Raw genomic sequence first — 21,306 nt, forward strand, 5'->3', positions numbered from 1 at the left:
TTTAAAGCAAGAAACGTGACGCGACTGCCTTCAGCCGATCACATTTTTAGTTGTTGTTTTTTTTTTTCGCTCCCCGCTGTTCCCCTGTCCTCCGCTCGTACGTTAAGATGACAAAAAGACATTCCAAGCCATCAGACCAACGCTTCTTACCGTCTCGAGGAGGATATCGATACTTACCCTCAAGCTTCCTGCCTTTTCCAAGGTCTCCTGTATATCTCGTTGCCGATGCAAATTCCATCCTTTTGTGTCGCTACCATGTATTACGTCACTTATAGCCAGGTGCTTTCTTGTACATCAACGTAAGGGCATGTATAGCACAATTACCCCCAGCGCAGCCAATCCGCGTTCGCTGATGTTGCTGTCGGTATACACAGCTATGTATTGTGCCTGCAAAGTGTGATGTCCTTGTCTTCCCTGTACAGTCTCAAGCATGATTATGTCATGCGCATGCACACGTGGTTGCATAGTTGTGCAGTGTTTCACAACCGCTGTTGGAAGGTGGACGAAGAGGTCTTGTCGCCCGGTGTTCCCTTTTCAGGGAGCTTCAGATTGAAGTGTTCAAAGTTTATTATAAAACTTCTGTGTTTGTACTGAGCATTGGTGTCCACCGATAAGAGGGATAGTTTGCGGCAGCGCGACGATGACTCACGTTTGTAATAGTCCGCGTTTATGTCCTTAAATTTGTGGGCACAGTCGAGCGAGATTTGTGGTTAGTGCCGAAACCTCTTGTGTGGCTGATGGAGCGGAATATTTGATCGGCTGAGTATGTGTGTTATCCTGTACGTAATGGCGGAAATCATCGTTTGCATTGTTTTACTGTTCGAAAAAACGAAGTCAATTTTCATCGTTTATTTATTACGTTCAGTGTCAACCTCCTGAACTGCGAGAGGATCGCATTTAATCAGTACAATCAAGGCTGAATATACTGAAGCATGAATAATAAAAATGTTTTTAATTCTTTTTTAAACTGCCGTTCCGGATTCTCCTTAATTGCTTTCCTCAACCGGGGGGACCAAACATGGAACGCCAAAGTGTACAGGTAAGGTGTATAACTTTAACTTTGATATCTGTCATTAATGTGGTTGCACTTGTCGGCCGCTTGAGGGTCCATGACGAGAGCAGTGAAACTTTTACTAATTCTTTCATAGTGTTTTAAGGCAGAAGAACAACGTTGTGTAGACTTTCTTTTACCGCTGGTTACCTTTCCTTTGTTAGAACACCTGTTTACTATGAGCAATTTGCGCTGACCTCTGCGCACAAGCCCATCTGTGAAAATGTTAAACGTTATGAGACGTGTATACTTGTAGGAAGCAGTCATCGTGAATGGAATTAAAAGGTAAGCGGAGTAATGGTTGCCTACGCTTGGACAGAAATGAAAACAGAAAAGGCAGCACTCGTTAAAATCGACAAAGTGCGCAATCGTCTGTATGGTCATACTCAATATGCTTTCAGTGTAATTCTAAAACCGCTGCTTTAACATTACACTACGAAGCAGGAGCTTTGAAATCTCTCCGCCTTCCGAGTAAAGCTTGTATGTGAGCTTGTATTAAGCAGCTTTCTCGCCATTTCAATACCGCCAATTTCACGAGAAAAAATAAAGTGGGCTTAACACTTGCACCAACTAAGCTCTGCAGGCTCGCAGTGTTTTGCTCAAGGCTTAGTTTCTAGGTTTGGTTTGTGGGGCTTAACGTCCCAAAGCGACTCGGGCCACGAGAGACGCCGTAGTGGAGGACTCCGGAAATTCCGACCACTTGGGGTTATTTAACGTGCACTGACATCGCACAGCACACGGGCACCTTTCTGTCCGCCTAAACCGAAAAGCAGCCGCCGAGGCCGGGATTCGATCCCGCGTACTTGGGTACAGTAGTTGAGCGCCGTAACCAGTGCACCACCCCGGCTGGGCCTGTTTGAACTATTGTACGCTGAAAGACTGAAATTTCCAGAGCACTGAAGTTTTACCCTCGGAAACAGTTGGATGCGACAGCCAAAATTTCAATCACCGACTCCATCGGAGCTTGCGCGTGAGCAGATATTATTGTAATGACTTTTTAGCATTCCCCGTCGACATGAGGTGGCCGTGAGGAAACATCAGAAGTGAAATTACGTACATGTGTTGTAAAAAAAAAAAAAATGATTTAAATTTTAGACGAAGCATGTTCACTATATCTACCTAGTAGCGGCAAACTCACCCAATCCTTCCGTTAATTTCTGTTCATAACTATGCATAACAGATAAAAAGCAAACTGATGTGCTAGTGCAAAAAGGCATCGTTCGAACACTTCCGAGAGGCGATACAGCTGAATAAAAAGCACCGTCAGTTTTGCGTTCTGCTGTTATATTAATAAAACAAATATTACCACTCGCATTTTTTTTTTTTTTTTTTTAGCGAGCCCTAAGAGTACATACTAAAAACGCAGTCCACGAAGACGTTTTGTTGTGACGCAAAGCGCACCTACTAGAAAAAAAAAAATTCAATAAGAAGAACATCTCAGCTTCTTTTATAACTCGGGTCAGTCAATAGTGTGAAATATACACAGGTGTGAACGTATAGTCCTTAAATCCTGCCACTAACGAAACACCCTATCCGATCCCGAGCATATGACGCCGCGATTTTTTGGAGGTCAACAGTTAGTAATACCGCCGCCTATGAGTTGCGCCGTTAGTTAGCTATGTAGAGTGCTAATCTTGGATCGTTTTTCTTTTCCACGTCTGTAGCTGGGGTGCTAATCTAGGATCTCCCCTCCCCCCCTTTTTTTTTTTTCACGTCAGTAGCAGTCTTGATGAGTTCCCCTGCACGTCGCAGTTGGCGCGACAGTTCGCAAGTCTCCTTTAAGGTTGGCGCCACTTAATGTAGACACTTTTACTGTAAAGTTCTGCACAGCTGCGTCATGTCGGCTCTGACGAGACGAAATATCTTCTTCGTGTCTGCGCTCAAAGTTCCACGTTTATCTTATTCTTTGTTCTTGTATGTTCTTACGTCGGGACCGTCTGCAGGCATAGATGTGTTCCCCTATTACAATATGAGACTACGTGTTTATTGTCTGGTTTGGTGGTTCGGTGTTTTGATGTTTAGAGAATTTTGGACATAAGCAAATATTAGCCACATGTTCCTCGTTAAATATGGATATTTCGGAAATACGACCGTGTTTAATTTTGAGCGAGAAGGCTTTTGATGTTTTCTTTATTCAAGACTTTGTTCACTATTAGTTCCGTTTCATGAACTTGCTATAATACCACATAAAACGAATACTGCCCCGCAATATTATACTTTGTGTGGCTAGTTGATCCATTCTCATTGTTCTTGTAGCGCAAGCGAAGCCGACATTGTAAATGGCGAGAAACACTAAACAGCGCCATGTCCTATCTTCCCTCGTCTTTTACAATGTATTTTGTGTGTGTGTGTGTGTGTGTGTGTGTGTGTGTGTGTGTGTGTGTGTGTGTGTGTGTGTGTGTGTGTGTGTGTGTGTGTGTGTGTGTGTGTGTGTGTGTGTGTGTGTGTGTGTGTGTGTGTGTGTGTGTGTGTGTGTGTGTGTGTGTGTGTGTGTGTGTGTGTGTGTGTGTGTGTGTGTGTGTGTGTGTGTGTGTGTGTGTGTGTGTGTGTGTGTGTGTGTGCGCGGGGGGGGGGGGGGACAGACTCAAAATAACTTTGAGTCTGCCCCATAAGCCAAGCTTTAGCTGTGACGTTTCGCGATTAACAAGGAAAGTGCATAAATAATAATGTATTAAACGTAAATTTCTTTCGTTCCACAGATCGGTGCATTGCGCGCGGTTGTGTAACATCATTCTGAGCCGAGCTTCCAGTTCAGGGACCATCGTCCCATGCAATATTCTCTTCCTAAGAGTATGACAGATCTGGGCATTGGCTCTCTGCATTGCAATACGAGGAAAATGTGCAGTAAAGGCGGCACATAAGTGGCGTAATCGCCAATTTTATTACTTCTTTTCGCCGAGATTAAACGCGTCTTCCTCTAAATGTCTTCATTTCTGCTCCTCATGCAGTCTATTTGTGAGACAATCACGCCAGTTGTAGCAGTGAATTAAATAAATACTAGTTTTCCAAGTCGATTGGATCATTTCGAGCGATCCTTTCATTTCGAGCGGACAGGAAGAACTTCTTTAGGTTCGATTGAAAGGCCAGCGTTGGGTCTTCCTAAAACCAAGTTTATATATGTTTTCTCAAGTGAATGGCTGTCATATAATCAGAACAAACGCATTCACGAGAAAAAGAATGTGTACCTTCTAAAATGTGTATCAATAAATAGCGATGGCATTTAGCAGTGCCATTTGAACGGCCTATGAAATTTATGAAGGCCCAAGCCGAGCAATTGCGAATTTCTACCGCCTAGATGAGTTCGGCGCAATGCTACTCAGCTGGCAAACAAAATATAAAAACGTTACCTATGCTGTTATTCTTTCAATGATTTAAATAATATTTTATTTCCCTATTTTGGCTTACAGCATTAGCCCTTGCAGAGGCTGCGGCAATGCTTTGGGTGTAGTATACGTCTAAATTACGATAACTGTTCGCAAGGCCGGTGAACAAGGAGTTTACATCACGTGAGCAGAAAAACGAAATAACAGCAATCGCTACACCTTTCAGCAATGCCAGGAAAGCATAGCAAGCAGAAGACAGGTTCACTACTTCAGAGATGGCAGAACATACCCAAAACAAATCTTGCAGTCCGATTGGCAGACTTCTCGCAATAGAGAATAAATGAAATACATATTTCCAAGTTTTTTTGTACAGCTAAAATATCGAGGGAAGTAGCTGAAGGCTTGTTTAGAATATAGCCTTTCACGAGTTGTACATTATGCAAATATCATGAAGGCAGCCATTCCCAAGGGAAGAATTGAGGTTGTAAAGATTGCCGGGAAGGGAAACTTCATCAAAGACGGGCTCCTAAACAGTCTGCCTCTACGATTACAGACTGCAACACAAGCGACAGCTTACAAAAGGGAGCAGTCCTTCCTCGCATGAATTAAATAGGTTGGTAATAGATATTAGACCGAAATAGCATGAATTTCTCAATTAGCAATGGATGCTGGTATTTCAAACGCGTCATTTCGGGATTGCTGCTGCCGAATGTTCAAGACGACGGCATGCATATACCATTACGGAAACGCCGCCTATTTCAGGACTGATCACCTCCTCGAAAAGCCAGTGAAGCGATACTCGCTCTCATAGTAAAATTCGTGAAAGAGACACTTTCAGTTGCTTCAACGACATTACTTAAATCGACACGGTGGCTCCGTGGTTTGGAAGCTGAACTGCTAATCCCAAGGGTGCGAGTACAATCCTGGTCGCGGTAGCCGCTTTTGATGGAGGCGGAAGCAAAGGCGCCGATTCAATCAAAGTTGAAACCCATGGTGGTCGAAATTTCTGGACCCTTCTACTACGTCGTCTGCCATAGCCTGAGCCGCTTAGTAATTTCAAACCCCATAAACCAAACCATCCAAATATGAGGCATTCAAAAGCTTGGGTTGATTTATGCATCATGTTATGTGCACATTCAACAACAGAACTGGTGTGAGGCGTCTCTCCACACGCTGAACAGTCGAGGAGAGGACCTCCGCAGTGGTGGCCCGCTGGCGGGCCTCGGTCGCCCCCCTTTTTTCAGTGTCGATTCAGCTCGCACTAATGGACAGGAGTCAGGAGCTGCTGGGAACATATTGGTCCCGCAACTAGTGAACCACCCCGCCTGGTGCCTGCGTGCATCGTCGATTTATTTTGGGCCCAACAAATGTTGATTCATCATCATCAAAAGCTTGGGTTGAAAAATTGGGGCTGAATAAGAAACATTAATTGCGCAATATTTTTGGATATTGCCTTGATGTGGACGAATTCCAAAGTAGAGGACGAATTCCAAAGTAGGATCATTGGCCTAGAATCCTAAGCAGAAAGATGAGAGTGTAAAAAAATATTGCCGTGACCAGGATTCGAACCTGGGTTGTTGCGGCCACAACGCAAGGTACTAACCACTATACGATCACGGCTGTCTGGGAGAGACGACTTTCTTGAAGAAAGAGCGGGTGTCAAGGCTGAGAAGCAGGTGCGGTAAAGTACGCAGGAGGAATAATGAGAGCTGGATGGAGCAGCTGGTGTACAGAATGGGAAACGAAATAATAAAAAAAAAAACCATATGGACAATTTATCGTACTTACGCTTAATGAAAACTAAGAATGCGGTTCTTTTTTCTGTGAAAATATGATTTACTCCAAATCTGGAAAACGTTATGAGTATTTAGATATACTTCGCAACAACAGGCCTATTCAGAATGCGGCTAGCACAGATTTCTTGGATATAGTAATAGACAGCCTTCTCAAGTTCAATTTGCAAATCGGTTTCGTCATTAAAATGCGTCATACGGCTTTCATGCCCTTTCTAAATACAGAAATTTATTTTCACTAAGTGTGGTTCATTATCTCTATCATTATTTATTCATTGCATTATTGATTAGTCTTTATCAGTTTAGGGACGCACATATACATCGCATTTGGTTCCACTGGGCGCTTTCCTGAAAACAAAAAACGTTTTCCGAATAGTGGCACAAAATATTCAATATGAACATTCAAATGCGTTATTTGCAGTATTGGGTGTTTTGAATATAGCATGGTTACATACGACATTGCTTCTCTAATTTACCAAATCATTAACACATTAAATTTACCAACTATATCCCTTTGTCCCTCGATTGGGCACCAACCCCTGCCCGAAGCCTTGCACTACGTGCAAAATAAGTAAATATTCTGTAATTATTAAATCCCTACGCTATAGTTCATCGTCGTCTTCGCACCGCGCACGTGCTGACGCGTGATAACTCCAGCGCGCATACACGCGCTCCTTGTCTCGAGAGGCGAAGAAGACGTTCGGCCGCCGCCTGGGATCCTCTGGCCCGCAGAGACGCTTCCGTTACACGACACTCCAGACTCTCTTCACTTCAGGCTCCAAAACACGGATCACAGGAGCAATGCAGGGTAAGACCAGATCTTCTCACAGCCGTCTGCGCGGCTAACCTTAACGCGTGCGAGCAGAACTACGGCAGCTGATCAGAGACCTGGTAACCATAATGGCCTGCAACGGGAACCGACATCGCGGTAGAGACTTGCTGCTGTGATAATGGCTGCAATACGTTTTTCAAGCGGTAGCCTCGCTATGAGGGGTAAGCCAGGCGGTGGCCGTGCGTGTCACAATTAGCCAAAGTCAAATCTTAGGTTACGCCATAAGGGGATCAGGAAAAGGTCAAGGTCAAAGTCAAAACTCGAAGTCAGGCGTCACCTGCACCACTACTGAGCGCGATTTGCCTTGGATGCGCTGTAGCCATGACCTCACGCCGACGGCGTGTTAGAAGCCGGGGAGCGAAGCCGAGCATTGGTGGCTGGTTATGTCTGGCAAAGTCCAAAGAAACAAGAATAGTTAAACAAGCCGAAAAACAAACAAAACTTTGACCGACGTAATCATGTGAAGCTACCGCTTCTCACCAGGTTTAACCGAAGCTAAACCACAGCTAATGTTTTAACCGGTAAACATGGTTACTGAAATATCTGGAGTGTCAATTACATTGCCGCTGAGCAAAATGTCAGGTACAGACACAAAAAAGCATAATTAATCTTTTCCCGCTAGGCACTCACTGCTCGCCCAGCAATGAGAATGAGCTAGAAACATCAACGTTTGTATGAATGTACAAGCGAAATGTTATTTTAGGAAGGAAACATGGGGGGGGGGGGGGGGGGGAGATGAAGGACAATGTCTTTTATCATAAAGTCAAATGAAATAGAAGCGAAAAACCGTTGTAGATGAAAACAAAACGCAACATTTAACATGTGTTCTTTTATGGGGCAGAAATATCTATCACAGGGAATGCCATCGCTCTGCTTGTTATTTGCCCACGTGCGGATTTACAACCTAACCTTGAAATTATTCACTATGCTCTACAGGCAGCCGTGATCGTGGAGCATAGTTTTAATGAATAACGTCCACATGTAATATTGAGGAAGGGGGGGGGGGGGGGGGGGGGGGAGGGGTAATACACAACTTTGCATACATTTCCCTAGCCGATAAAAGTAAGGCGTACTATTTTCAGCAAACTGCCTTTCGAATTAGAAGACGCCGAGAACAACTTTAAACTACTTTGTATGTTCGCGGAAATGGTGTCCTGCATGGTGCCCTTGGCCATTTACAAGTTTAAATTGAAATTTGTCTAGGCTCCAGTGGTCTGAAGGTTGCCAAACTGGCCTTAATTAAGCGACCCCTACTGTACGACTTACGAAGCAGCCTATTATCTCTGGTTACAGCCGACCATCTAAGCTTACATAACATATGTGTCTATAGGGGCTGCAAGGTAAACGTACACGCACAGGTGGCGACAAAAGTAAACTGAGCACACTATCCTTTCTTATTGCACTCATGTTTCTCCCATTGGAAATTATGAAACTATATGTCCTTGAGAAAGTGCACTAGCTTCGCCTACCAGCCTACAAATATACCACAACTGCTAGTTTCAATAATGCAAAGTGCGCAAATTGTTTCAAGGCAATGGCGTAATTTTGGCCTCAGCTATGTAGCTACGTCTGTGCCTGTGCACGCCCTCAATGTGTCTTTTCTCCGTGTTTATGGACAGAACTGTTGCTGTTTCTGCTGGTTCATTCCATGATAAGGCTCTTGCCAACCTGCCACTCAAAACTGCTACAGAATCGTTATGTACATGTACTATCGCGGTAAGAAATGAGACCAGTGTACACCCCTGTTCTAACTTTTATCACCGCACTTGTGCCTGACTGGTTAGAAAAACAAGCTAGAATCATCCGTGTTTATGTTATGGATGACTCTAGCATATATTTTTGTTGCGACACAGGTGCTAGCGCGACGGCAAAGAATTCGAACCGGGGATCGCATACGGCCGCTTTGTTCGCATTGTTTATGTAGCTCCTGTTCGCTTGAAAACGCTAAACTTGACCTAAAGGCAAACTAGATGTCCGATGTAAGCATTTGTGCACTTTCCGCGTGTCAGCAAGAAACAAAATTAAGGCCAATTTGCTTAGTTATTCAAATCTGAAGTAGGTGCGTACACTCTTAATCTGGTTCCACATACGTGTAAAAAAAAGTCCAGTTATAAATTGAACTTCTACTTATAACTAACTTATTTGACACGTATGTGAAACTATATATTAAGAGTGTAGCACCGCTTACTCTAAGCATTTTTACACGGTATTTCAACGCTGCTGAACCCAAAGTGGAGCGAAAGCTTTGGCTTCGGGCGACCGAGCGTTGGATAGAAAACGGCGTTCCGTTGAATTCATCAAAGTTCGCCGGCGTTCGATGCAGGCCCACTTTCATGCCAGTGGTGGTCGTGAAAACATTTATTGATTCTTGAGCCTTAAAACTAAAGCCGATACTCATGGGTCAGCTCGATATCACGTAGGGTGGCTGGGAGCTTGCGGCACTCGGCGACCCTTGGAGCCCAGTCCACCAGCTCCTTTTGTGCAGCCGCGTCCGAGCTGGACACCGCGATCTCCCATCGCTCTATGTCGTTACAGGGGTTACGGATTTCATAAATATATTATGTTCACTCGAACGTAGCAGCAAAAACGTACAGTCTTTATCAAAAGTTTACAGCCCAGGGGGTCTACTTCTGAGCGATACTGTGTGGCTCGTAATGCATTCCCAGGTTTCCATACTTGTTGAAGGCAAGATGTTTCGTCCTATACCCTCTCCGATGGCTAGGACTTCCACCATCATTACAGAAATCGTATTATACGGCTGAAAAGCAAATCATCTGGGCTGTAAACTTTTGATAAAGGCTGTACATTTGACGAAGATACTTCCGCTATGTCCATGACGGAACAACTGTGCACATATTTCACTTTGTGTTCCATAGAGCTCAAGCACTCCAGAAAAAACTGGCCACGTCTGTAGCCATAGTAGTCACGGCAGTTATGGGGTTATCGACAGTATTTTGTACAGTATGCCCATTGAGCAGCTTTCATACGGCTTACGAAGATTTCAAGTGCGTGCAAGACTTCGTGTAATGAAGCTAGAAGTCCGTATACGGCAGGAAATTTCAATTAGTTAGCCAACCTTGGTCCCCGCTTTGACTGCTGAGAGCAGACCGTGCTCTCGCATGTGCATAATTTAAAGAAATCGTCTGTGCACGCTGGTGCTGCCTGCTAGCGGGATTTCTGTATATACAACGGACTTCATGCAAACGCGTTATGTATGCGGCGGCAGAGTTCCAGCGAAGATTTAATTCAAGCGCCCTCTTAATCACCGATGTACATCAAGTAATTTCTTGCAAGATTTCAGCTCATTGGTCTACTGACCACATTATTCAATTATTCATCATCTGATTAATGCACCAATGCGCTGAGACCTTGCGAAGGTTTATTCGTCCAGAGGTATGGGCGAATTTATTAGTTTAAATGTAGTCGACAGCAGAACTTTGTGGGGAATATGTACATGGGAAAAAATATCAGTGGAACTCGGCGGCGCGACATAGCTTAGTTATATTGATTGTAGTCTAACATTACAACCGTCTCGGGTGACTACCTCCCATAACTGAGCTAACAGATTTTTTTAGCCCGCATTAACACCTAGAAAACATATGTGGACTCCTTTAGGTTGGCGCACGTGATCTGACTTGTTCATCGAGTGCGGCAGTTAAATCCCTGAACGCCCGCTCTACAATGAGGTGAACACTACAAGCGTCTTCCCATTACTTCAAGCATTGCGGTTTTCATTACAGAGGGACCAGGGAAGAGTGCGTCAAGTGTCACCGAGCCAGCGGCTGAGCAGAGTGGTAAAGCTGACGCTCAGCAGGCAATTGCTGGCCGCGTCAACGAGTCAGGGTTCCTAAAGGAACGCTCTTCGTCGTCACGTCGTAGAACAAGCAGCAAGGGATCCGCTTCGCGATCCACTTCGCGCGCGTCGGCCATCCCCGAAGTCAGCAGTGGGCCGGGTGATCAGAACGTTAAAGAGGTACGCTGTCGAAGCCACATAGAGATAGTTATTTGCTCTTTCGAGCAATCAAAGTTATGTCCAATAAGGACGACGTCCGTATTGGCATTGAGCAAAACAGCTTTCTTTATTATGGCTGGACTCGAGCGCCGGTGGGCTATCTCATTATTTATTGCATCTCCATTTTACAGTCAACCTTATTTCCATGTGTGTTCACTTAGCATGCGGAGGTTTTCAGGCCTTATCATGGCGATTCACAATCGTATATGCAAGGTCATCCTCTACAAATACAAAAATGCCCTATACTGCATGCGCAAAGCCATTAAAGAACATCAGGCCATCGAAATTTGTTTGGATTACTATCATACAGGGGATAAAAAAGAAGAACCGAACAAGGGTAAATAGGGTACGCCTCAGGTCGCAGATGAGCCAACGTTTCGACAAGTACTGTGCAAACCATCTTCTTCCTTTCGTTCTACCTGAATCATGCAGGGGGGCACTTTCACGCATTGTTACGCTTCCTTCACATGCATGTCATGCTACACTGGGCCGTACCGTACCATGCCACTCTGCATACCATAATATACCATACCATACCATACCATACCATACCATACCATACCATACCATACCATACCATACCATACCATACCATACCATACCATACCATATCATGCCACTCTGCATACCATACCATACCTTATAGCATGTCATGCCTTACCGTACCATATCTTTGCATGCCATGTCATATCATGCCATACCTTATCATACCATGCCATGTCATGCCATACTTTGTCATACTATTTCATACCATCCCATACTATGCCATACCATACCATACCATGCCATAGCACATTCTTAAAATAATTCGTCAATAAAGCTGTCTCGGCATCCAGCAAAATATCGATCGGCAGTAATTTAAGCGAATCGGTCTAACTCAATCGCTGTCGAGCGCCGAACTGTCGAAAATCGTCTTCATAATGCCCGCGTTCTCTTTCAAGGAATCTGTCGGAGGATCGAGTAAAGCAGCAGTCGAGGATGCCCCACAGCCTTTGTCCACAAGACCAGAACCAAGCATCGGCACTGCCACTACTTCTCCGCACGTGGACGAGGCCAAAAAGGATGAGCGCGCGGCTGAACCGGGTGAGCGCACCGCCAATAACTTGCGCCTGACCAGAATATATCAATAAAAAAAAAATTGCCCACGATTACATTACTTCGTAAAGCGAAATTTCAGCGCAGCTCACCAGCTGTTTCACCTTTTCGATAGATTGAGGCAAAGATTTCGAGCAAGACACGTATGCACAATTACAGACGACTTTTTTTTTTTTTAATTTTTCACACGTATGCCTTCAAGAAACACTCCACTAACAGTTCTTGGCTGTCATGAAAGGAGCTTTGTGGCCGGGGAAATGAAGAGAGCAATTAAGTTATCTGGAGGTTGCGGGAGGCAGCGCATGGCCCCCATAGGAACGTTGCCCGACGAACAGAGAGCAGCGACTGGCTGATGCCGCTGAAGCCGCCAGCGAGTGAAGGGAACGTGACTCTGCTTTTCGACTTGGGATGCCCCGGCAACCGGAGAAAACCGTCGCCGCCACGCAGAAAGAGAGGGGGGGGGGGGGGGGGGGGGCTACACGCAGCTGCGAACGATGGCGGCAGGAATCGGAGAACACGCTCGGTCGCCGCCAAGGAGGAAGAGGGAGGGGGAGGGGGGGGGGGGGGGAGGAGCCCTCGGTAGTGGAGCTGGTTACGAGGGACAACGCCGACGGCGACAACGGCGCGAAACGCAGGAACCGGCGCCAAAGAACTGCGCTCTGCAATAAATTGGGCATGCGCAAGCTCCGCCATTAAGGATATGACTATAACTTGGTGAAGAGTGGCGCGGTATCTGTCACACATTTCTCGTGAAAACCTGAGCCGCGCCGTAAGGGAAGCGATGAATAATATGTTAATACATAGAAAAGGCGTCATACATTAGCACGCCATGCGTTTATTGCTGCACGAAAAAGTAGCCTAGAAATTTGAGAGAAGGATTTCGGGTATTGTAATTAGTGATGTAACACTTGAAAAAGATTCATAAAATATTGACAGGGCGTATCTTTGACCTTGAACTTTGATTTTTCGTCGCGTGAAATCAAAGAATCGCCGAAATGACGCAATATATTCAAGCTTTGCTACCAGCCCCAGTTTAAAGCCGCTACGATATGCTGTCTGTCCTCTAGAAAGACGGCCATTTTACAATTTTAGCGTATCAAAGGAGCAGTTCTACTCTTAGGGTCATGGGGTCCATAGATCACCGTTCACACTACAAGCCTTCCGATCTATGAGAGAAGTGTCAATCTGGCTTCGAATCGCTCGCTGAGGATCAGACATAATCCGATCCACCTTTGTAGCCTACAAGGGTACGGGCAAGCTTCGTTGCACCGCCAGCCAAGTGATGGGTTTGCAAAGCTGCCATTAGCAACCGCTAATATCAACCAACGAGCAGGCTACAGTAATTGTACGTGATGCACTCTTTAAGTGGTAAATGTGATTACTCACTATGCTCCTGTCTAAACAGCGCAGTTCTTGTCTAAACTCTGCAATCACAGAGCCATATGTCTCGTTCCCTTTCTTTCATTCCTCCTTAATTTCTTTCTTTCTTCGCGGCGGCATTGCTTTTTGATTGGAAGGGTTCTGGCATAATTTGTCATTGATAAAGTAGGAAAGATTGAAATCTATTCGAGGAATGCCGGTCAGTTGTAATCCTAGCACACTTTTCTGTTTCACCCTTGCATTCTACCTTCCTGGCGTCATGACAGATTTTCTCCGTTTCTATTCTACAGGTGCGATGTCTAGTGGCCCCTTAAGCGACCAAATGCAAATCCGCATAACCATGCCGAGCGCATCCGCTGCGCACATGGTCCTGCAAGGTAAGGTGGCACCTATCTTATTTCACGTTAACGGCTTAAAAGTAGTCTCCAGATTTCTCAGAGCAATGATCAAGGGCTTGACATTAATGACGGCAAATTATTTCGCTGGTCATATGAAATCCGTACTTAGTTTTGCAGCTTGATGATAACATGTAAATTATACAGGTGGTGTCAGCGTACAGTCGAACTCGTAAAGATGTCTGCAAGTCAAGCGATTGCTCAAGCGAACTTTAATTCTTTCCCCAAGTTAAGCAGTTGTTCGAGTGCTGCTTGCTAACAGGATTGTCAGTTACTTGGCTTACTTGCTCTTTTGATATCTTACGCTGAAAAATCGAATTTGCGGAATTATCTATTATGTGCCTCCTAAAAGCACTTTTCAATTTGAGACACAAATAAATAAGCCCTTGGTTTCCTGGCTCACTTGTTTCTGTGCTGGATATTTGTGACGCAGGGCATAAATGCATAATTGGTTGCAATTAATGTTACATAACTGCTCATGCAAACGTCGTTAGGACGTTAGGTCACCGGCCCCTACGCGGCACTCGCTACTCGAGGATATGATGCGTGAAACGCCAACCTTTGGCGAGCCATCCAGTTCTGGTATTGTCACGATAAGAACCGAATGGTGTCATGGTGGCGCATAGCATTTCTCGAGAAGAGATGGCCGCCTTGAGTGCAGTTTTGCGGGCGCTGTAGAGGGTTTAGGTGAATACTTAACGAGTGTTTATTCTGAATACAGAAAACCAGGTTACCAGACATAGCGACGTCACGAAGGGCAAGTAGCCACAGAACACAGGACAACTTGAGAAGTTTCGAAAAGCGCTGGATATGTGTACCATTTGTACGCAGATTTCACCTACAGCCCGTCATTCGCTATATCGTATATGCAAGCACCATAGAGTGGTTTTGGATCACAATCGGTCATAGTGGTGGGTCTCGTTGGCGTACACGGAATGGAATGCCCGGGCATGCTGTTTCCGAAGTCTTGATCATTTTACAACGATACACGTTGTTATCCACGCAGAAGAAACAGATTGAAAGCTACGAATATGCTAAAGATACTGTTAAAGTGCGCTTGAATGAGTAGGTATGATCATAAGAATTCTTCAGCGCTTTCTAAGGCAATGGATTTAGGAAGGTTTACTCTGCTCAGACCGCTCTTCTCACGCAAAAGCACCTGATTTTAGATTCTTTTGAACACAAAGAATTAACTCTAGGCATTCTTCTAGATTTTTCGAAGGCGTTAGATCGCGTTATTCACCAAAATTTAGTAGTAAAACTGGAAACATGATTTTCGCGGTTGTTTTTGTCGTGTAATCAAATCAGTTTGTAGTTGAAAACACTGTATCTGACCCCGGGCGTATTTGCGCCGGCGTACCACAGGGTAGCACATTTCAGTCTTAACATTAATGAAATTTTGAATATTGGCAACACAACTTTTGTCATCTACGCGGATGACACCAGTTTATTTTTCAGAGTACAGAGTGTATTGAGACTTGAGGCAGATTCTATTAGATGCCTACGTTCATTACGCCGCTGGTTACGCCCGTAATAAGCTCGTTTCGGAGCTAATGTTATCAATTGATTCGTCAAAAGTGCACATCTTCTCTTCCGTTCAAAGCCTTCGTATCACATTTCACGAGAACCTATTATTGGACGTTCACATTTATAATACAGCCGCCAAAGTTTCAAGAGTTGTAGGCATCCTGTCAAAGTTTCGGTACTGCTTTCCTCAATGCATAAAAAAACTTTTAACGATTCATTCTTTTTCCAGTGTTATAGATTTATGTTTCTTACATCGGGGTACAGCCACTGTCTTGAATATTACAAAACTCAAATTACTAGAAAGAAATGCTGTTCGTGCAATTAACAACATTCCCAATGATACACACTTCAAAACTGTCTTTTAGGCATTAAACATTGTACCCATAATGTAATTGTACTCGATTCTTTTGCATAAGAGGTGCACATCAAATATAAATAGAGGTAATACCTTTCTCACCAATCTGACTAGACTAATATATAGAGAACGCCCCTACAATATACGCATTGAAGACAATTGGTCTTTACATCGAACGCGAACTATGGCAGGCAAATGCTGTCCTGTAACTTGCCGTCAGTTCTAAACAATTGCGATCAATTGTATTTATTGAAGAACTTCGAATTTATTGTGTATGCATTATCTATCAAAGAAATTCTGTTCGTGCGCATGTGTTATTTTCATTATATAATCAATTATTCACTTACTGAGAACCATTGCTGTGGTGCCTTCCCTCTTGACCTGAATTTTTGACCTCTTAAATATATATATATATATATTTTTTTTTTCAAATGGTGCGTGCTCTCTGTTGTTTCTTATTTTTTAAGTGGTGCGTGCTCTCTGCTCAACCAAAAATATGTCACAGACATACTATGTGATGTAGCCTAGTACAATTTCGATTATTGAGCGCGGGGACAGCAGGCAAGCCTCCATAGGCTTTTTGTCCTCGCCCCTCACATCCTTGATGTGAAATATACAAGACTAATTGATTGATTGAATAGCGTCAACAGTAGCTCCCTCTGCACCACAACATTATGGCGCTCAAGTAAGGCTCTCCACCGTTACCACCATCAGAGCACAACGTACGCTTTATGTAGTACATGTCGTCGTAAAGATCTTCATGGTGAGAGACGAGTGACACATGGGGTAATGTGGAAGGGCCCTCAGAGAGCCCGTTGCACGCGTGCTTGGCCGGGACGTCTTCCATGTTGTGCCTGGTGCTGGCCATCCTGTTCTTCCTGCTGTCTCTGGACGTGCTGAGCTCGGCCTTCAAGCTGGTCAGCGGCCGCGCTGCAGGCCGTGCTCTCACCAACAGCCGCCTGCTGCGCAATCCGGTCGTGGCGCTCATGATCGGTGTCCTGGTCACCGTCATGGTGCAGAGCTCCTCCTCGTCCACATCCATCACCGTCTCCATGGTCGGATCAAATCGTAAGAAGCTTCTTACTTTGTATACATGAAAAGTGGTCGTGCTTCCGTTGTAAATTTTCTGTCCGAAATTATCATGAAGCGCCCCACTTACTAGTATTGCTTTTACCTTTTAAGTTCATGAGCCCTAATTATACGATCAACAATTACTAAGGACGTAGAGCACACGTGTGTCCACCGGGATAGGGATATACTTTCCGCATTCGTTGTCCTTGTGCGATCCTTATATCGATTCCATCAATTCGACGCAAAATCCGCAGAGACGGTGTGACGTTTCTTTAGTTTTCTGGCCATAAAATTACAGAGCTACCGAGCGTTCACACATCTAAAATGTCTCGATGTTACACTTTGCACACTCCCTGTAGAAAGCACATATTCGGGAACACACTGGGACAGTTCAAATGCAGCCAGATAGAGAACAAAGCAGTAAACATCACTCAAAGAATGCCGTCCAGGCAACGACGTCACGTTTCTCATAACCTCACGCTTACGCCACCATCCCGACGTCAAAGGTGGTTGGTTGAAATGCGCCTAACCGCGACGTCAATACAATCGGTCAACACCAATAGCATTGGAAGAATGGTGAAGGAGGGGGCTTTTTGTAAGTGCGTCTGCCACTAGGTGTAGCTCATTATAACATGTCGGAATTGAATGCTGTTGCACAGCGTTCTCTTCCACAACTGCAAGCAAAAGTGCCTTGAATTCGTCCTGCTCTGCCCATTTGTGTGACAAGTCACACGCATACTACCCACTCACTTTGAACGAACTGTGTGGTCATATTTGACCAGATTAGCCACTGAAGTATAAATTTAGCGTAGCTGAAGACATAAGACAAATATAAGCAAGCAACGATAGAATGAGCACTAATTATTGAATGTGATTCACTTACACCCGAAAAACGTGAATGGAGCGCTGGTGTGCACCCCGCTGCGGTGGTGCAGTGGTTAAGATGTACGACTGCTATGTCGGAGTACCTGGACTGGAACCCGACCACCGGTGGCTGCGTTTCTATGGAGGAGAAACGGAGAGCCGTCCCTTTGCTGTACTATTGTAAATTGGTTTACAGGAAGGGAAAGGTGCCGTATCTGTTACACTTGTCGCTGTGGAGACCTGAACCGTGCGGTAAAGGAAGAAAGCAAGGTGGGAGTGAAAGTGAAAAGAGAGAGAGAGGCGCCGTAGTGGAAATAAGGCTACGGAGTAATTTTGATCACCTAGGGATCTTTAACGAGCACTGACATCACACAGCACACAGACGTCTCTCCGTTTCGCCTCCATCGAAACGCAGTCTTCGGCGGCCGGGTTAGGACCCAGGCACTCCAGCACAATAGTCGGGCATCTATACCATTGCGCCAACGCGGCGGGGTCTGTGCGATGGCAGTAAACGTTAATGATAATCAGGTTGTCGTTGTTGCTGTTGTTGGTGGTGCGACTGTGCGAAGAAGGGAAAAAAATGCATGGGCCTGCTGCTGGCTCTGTAACTGAGCTACCTCCGCTGCCTCTGCGGACGGAGGAGAAAATTGGGAAAAATAAAGCAAATAAGAGAGAAAATACACGCGTTGTTGTTGTGGCTGTAGAAAGAAGGAAAATAAAATGCACTGGCCTGCTACTGGCTCTGTAGCTGAGCCACCTCCGCTGCCTCGTGTGGACAGAAGAAAAAATAGAGAAGAAAAAGAAAAGGTGGCAACAGCCGTCGTCTGCCACCAAAGCGGTGGCGAGTGCAATGATGGTCTACAACAGGTACAACCGCCGGTGGCAGGCGAGCTCCTGCTGTTTGTAGCGGGGCCTACCATAACCAGCCCCGTAGGGGCAGAAGAAGCCACCCTGCGCCCTTCATCAGCAGCTGGTCGAAAGTACTCCGAAGCCCCCCACTATGACTGCTCTTTCTTTAAACGTTCGCTTCCACTTTCCTCCCTTTCCCCACAGTGCGTGTTAGGTGTAGAAAAAAGTGTGACAGATTGTATCTGTCACACTGTCTTTCAAACGTTCATGTCCCTATAGGGTTCATGATGCATGACGTCGGCTGCCCGGTCCGTGACGATCTTCTGCCAGACCGAGTCCTCAGTGTAGCAGGGTGTCCCAGTACTCCCAGGAGATGAGCCGCTTCACACCCCGAGAGGGAGGATCCACCGAGAATTGGAAAAGGACATGGGCGAAGGTGGCGGTGGCGGCGGAGTGGTTGCAAAGGGTGCAGGGGTAGTTGGTGAGGGTGTATCGAGACATATATAAAAGGATGGCAGGGTTCGCGTCTTGAGGCGGCGCCATGGACTTTGGATGGTGATTGTCTAGGTAGGAGTGAGGCGGGGATAGAGCTGTCTCTCAGCTCGGGTAGGCTTAAATCAGCTCACTCCGACGCGGAAGCTGCCTGTGCCCGGTGTGTCATATCTGAGGCTAAGCTGTTGGCGGCCTCACTGACATGGTTTCCGGAGTGCGCAGGCATCCAGAGGATCTCCTCGTGGCGGTTTAGCAGCTGGCGAGGTCAGTATGCGCAAAGAAGGGGCATGAACTCGCTCGCATGCGAAATTTAGTAGTGTAGTTTTGGAATTCGTGAGTACATATCGCGCTTCCGTGTGGGCGATTGCAAGGGCAATGGCTGCCTCCTCGGCGACTTCTGAGGAGGTGACCGAGAGGAGGGGGAGTGTTACAAGAGAATGAAGGTTATTTCTCCCCGCGGCTACCGCCGCTTCCTCACCCGAGCATGCGGTGTCTACCCATACTGTGTCCCGTCTCAGAGCCGTATTAAGGCAAAAGCCTATAATGGCTCATACAGCCGGCGTCCGTCCGGTCACAATATAGCTGTAAATCAAATGACGTCATGATGACGCCATCAAAAAAATAAACATCCTGTCTCCACCAGTAATAGAACCTCCATCCCTCGGGTCCCCAGCCGAGCGCTTTACCAACGCCACGCCCGGGATCGTAAAAAGCATATCATACTTCTGCTTGTCTACCGTGAGGATGATAGCAGCGATAAGTTAGTGATAATGAAAATGATGACAGTAGCGATGATAAGGACGGTGAGTTTAGTTGATAATGATAATGAGAACAAACGTGATGCAGCCTGTACAGCAGGAACGCTTAGGCTTTCGCATTTCTGCAGTGTAGATTCAACAGTGCCCTCGGAATTTTTGGTGGCGCCCCTTTGCCCGGGCTCAGCGTCGGGGCTTGTAGTTTTGCGGATGGGAGTTTCGGGGAAGAGGTTCTACAAAATTGTTGGAGTGCATAGGGCGTGGGATGGAGAACAGTGTTTAGACACCTGACTACTGTATCGGAGTATCGGGTTTGAACCCTGCCGCCTGCGGCTGCGTTTAGATGCAGGCGAAACGGAGAGGCGCCCGTGTGCTGTGCGATGACAGCGCACGTTAAAGAACCCCAGATGTTAGGAATTTCCGGAATCACGGCGTCTCTCATAGCCTGAGTTGCTTAGGTACGTTAAACCTCATAAACGACAACCAAAACCAAACTCTCACTCGACAAGGCGAGGTCTTATTGTGCGTGTTTACCTCTGTCTCCTTTTTCCATTATTTCCGCTTTGTTTTCACCTTAATAGAAACTTGGTCGCTACTGGAAGCCCCAGAACTCGACAAATATGGAAGGAAACCAGAGCAAAAAGTTTCGTTGCCAACGCTCTCGTGATAGTTGGTATTAAGCTGACTAATACTATATTTTTCGTGTCCGAATTATCGGATATTGTATGCACATTAATTTCCAAGCAAGGACGTATTTGTTATATTGCCTGTAATGGAATTGACAGCAGTCGGCTTTTCGATGCTTGTTAAGTCTACGCACGCTGTGGCCCATCGATCGATTTTCGACGTTAAACCTCACTAAAACCTCGCAACATTATAGAATCTAAACAAAACACTTCAAGACGGCAAGTACAAACGATTCGTCACTGGCTCGCAACATGGCTCTTGTATTGTTGTCCGCCATGATGGCATCAGTACGCTCAGTCAACTAGCGGCTTGCCGCGTCGGTTCGGGCAACGTTATCAAATGTACAGCCAAATAATTGATTGTGACAAAGTTAGCCGCTCAACGTTATTACCAAGAATTCACGGAGGAACAATACCAGTCGCGTTATAAAACCTGCACAATGCAAGCGATTACTTCGAAAGCGCATTCTCACTAAACACCCATGAAGACCAGAGTGGTTATCTGCCATCAAGTGCAGCAAAGCACTGCAATATGACCGTGCCGGATTGTTGCCTTCGCTGCTGTTGGATGTTCGTAGTGCTGTCAATGCACAGCGTTAGGGTCATCATGAAAAGCAGCATGAAAAAGTCAGAGGGCGCTGCGTTTTTGTCTATTTTAAGGGTTGTGTCTGGTCATGAATAAGTTATTGGTGTGTCATAATGACTTTCAATTACATGGCCGACACCCCTATGTATATTGCTCTTCACTTTTCGCATTATCATTCTGACACATCGCTGAGTTTCCTTCAGGATTTAGTTGGTTAACACGCCTTTATGGAACCCATTC

At 45.5% G+C, this 21,306-nt stretch overlaps 1 non-coding gene across 1 annotated transcript; it reads right to left on the reverse strand.

Annotated features, from left to right (window-relative positions):
- Nucleotides 1-5,922: 5,922 nt before the first annotated feature.
- On the reverse strand, nucleotides 5,923-5,994 carry TRNAH-GUG (transfer RNA histidin (anticodon GUG)). Its single transcript has one exon. It is a non-coding gene; the product is annotated as a tRNA-His (tRNA).
- Between the last annotated feature and the right edge of the window lie 15,312 nt (nucleotides 5,995-21,306).

This window comes from Amblyomma maculatum, chromosome 6 (assembly GCF_055883805.1).
Source record: "Amblyomma maculatum isolate TAMU_Amacu chromosome 6, ASM5588380v1, whole genome shotgun sequence".
NCBI classification, from domain to species: Eukaryota; Metazoa; Arthropoda; class Arachnida; order Ixodida; family Ixodidae; genus Amblyomma; species Amblyomma maculatum.